This window comes from Nothobranchius furzeri, unplaced genomic scaffold, assembly GCF_043380555.1.
Source record: "Nothobranchius furzeri strain GRZ-AD unplaced genomic scaffold, NfurGRZ-RIMD1 Scf226, whole genome shotgun sequence".
Lineage (NCBI taxonomy): Eukaryota > Metazoa > Chordata > Actinopteri > Cyprinodontiformes > Nothobranchiidae > Nothobranchius > Nothobranchius furzeri.
The window spans coordinates 22501-24820 of record NW_027223242.1 but is presented as its reverse complement, the minus strand read 5'-3'; positions in this window follow the sequence as shown (position 1 = coordinate 24820).

The window sequence follows — 2320 nt, the reverse complement described above, 5'->3', positions numbered from 1 at the left end:
CAAGTCCCGGGGCGAGAACCACAACTACTGGTCATCCTTTAGACCTCCAGGGGGCACGGCACACCCCCCGGTAGCCGACCAAAGTGCTCTACTCGGGCCAGACTCGGACCCACGACCCGGGGTGAGAACCACAACTACTGGTCATCCTTTAGACCTCCAGGGGGCACGGCACAGCCTCCCTAGTCTGACACAAGTGCTCCACTTGGGCTATACTCGGACCCACGACCCGGGGTGAGAACCACAACTACTGGTCATCCTTTAGACCTCCAGGGGGCACGGCACAGCCTCCCTAGTCCGACACAAGTGCTCCACTTGGGCTATACTCGGACCCAAGTCCCGGGGCGAGAACCACAACTACTGGTCATCCTTTAGACCTCCAGGGGGCACGGCACACCCCCCGGTAGCCGACCAAAGTGCTCTACTCGGGCCAGACTCGGACCCACGACCCGGGGTGAGAACCACAACTACTGGTCATCCTTTAGACCTCCAGGGGGCACGGCACAGCCTCCCTAGTCCGACACAAGTGCTCCACTTGGGCTATACTCGGACCCACGACCCGGGGTGAGAACCACAACTACTGGTCATCCTTTAGACCTCCAGGGGGCACGGCACAGCCTCCCTAGTCCGACACAAGTGCTCCACTTGGGCTATACTCGGACCCAAGTCCCGGGGCGAGAACCACAACTACTGGTCATCCTTTAGACCTCCAGGGGGCCCGGCACAGCCTCCCTAGTCCGACACAAGTGCTCCACTTGGGCTATACTCTGACCCAAGTCCCGGGGCGAGAACCACAACTAATGGTCATCCTTTAGACCTCCAGTGGGGCCCGGCACAGCCTCCCTAGGCCGACACAAGTGCTCCACTTGGGCTATACTCTGACCCAAGTCCCGGGGCGAGAACCACAACTAATGGTCATCCTTTAGACCTCCAGGGGGCCCGGCACAGCCTCCCTAGACCGACACAAGTGCTCCACTTGGGCTAAACTCTGACCCAAGTCCCGGGGCGAGAACCACAACTACTGGTCATCCTTTAGACCTCCAGGGGGCACGGCACAGCCTCCCTAGTCCGACACAAGTGCTCCACTTGGGCTATACTCTGACCCAAGTCCCGGGGCGAGAACCACAACTACTGGTCATCCTTTAGACCTCCAGGGGGCACGGCACAGCCTCCCTAGTCCGACACAAGTGCTCCACTTGGGCTATACTCGGACCCACGACCCGGGGCGAGAACCACAACTACTGGTCATCCTTTAGACCTCCAGGGGGCACGGCACAGCCTCCCTAGTCCGACACAAGTGCTCCACTTGGGCTATACTCTGACCCAAGTCCCGGGGCGAGAACCACAACTACTGGTCATCCTTTAGACCTCCAGGGGGCACGGCACAGCCTCCCTAGTCCGACACAAGTGCTCCACTTGGGCTATTCTCTGACCCAAGTCCCGGGGCGAGAACCACAACTACTGGTCATCCTTTAGACCTCCAGGGGGCACGACACAGCCTCCCTAGTCCGACCCAAGTGCTCCACTTGGGCTATACTCTGACCCAAGTCCCGGGGCGAGAACCACAACTACTGGTCATCCTTTAGACCTCCAGGGGGCACGGCACAGCCTCCCTAGTCCGACACAAGTGCTCCACTTGGGCTATACTCTGACCCAAGTCCCGGGGCGAGAACCACAACTACTGGTCATCCTTTTGACCTCATGGTCATCCTTTAGACCTCCATGGGGCACGGCAGAGCCTCCCTAGGCCGACACAAGTGCTCCACTTGGGCTATACTCTGACCCAAGTCCCGGGGCGAGAACCACAACTACTGGTCATCCTTTAGACCTCCAGGGGGCACGGCACAGCCTCCCTAGTCCGACACAAGTGCTCCACTTCGGCTGTACTCTGACCCAAGTCCCGGGGCGAGAACCACAACTAATGGTCATCCTTTAGACCTCCATGGCAACAGGGGGATGTCAGACCCCAGCTCATCCCAGGTTGATGCCTCAATAGCAGCTTAGGGTCACGGCAGTCCCACCGTGATCCACCCTCTTGTCCTCTCTCCACAGGATGACCAGAGTGTCGTGTTTATTTTCAAAGTGTCCTCGTAGGATGACCATGAGTGCAGGAAAATTTTCAAAGTCCCTCTGTCGGATGACCATGAGTGCAGAAAAAATTTCAAAGTCCCCCCTTGGGATTACCAGACGTTCGAGATTTCGGCTGAAAAATTTTCAAAGTGCTGCCGAGAGCCTGCGCTAGTTGCTTAAGGCTTGAGGAGATCCGCCTTATGGTAAGTAAACGAAAAGTGCCTGCGCCCCTGGAGGTTTTGGAAGGTGCGAG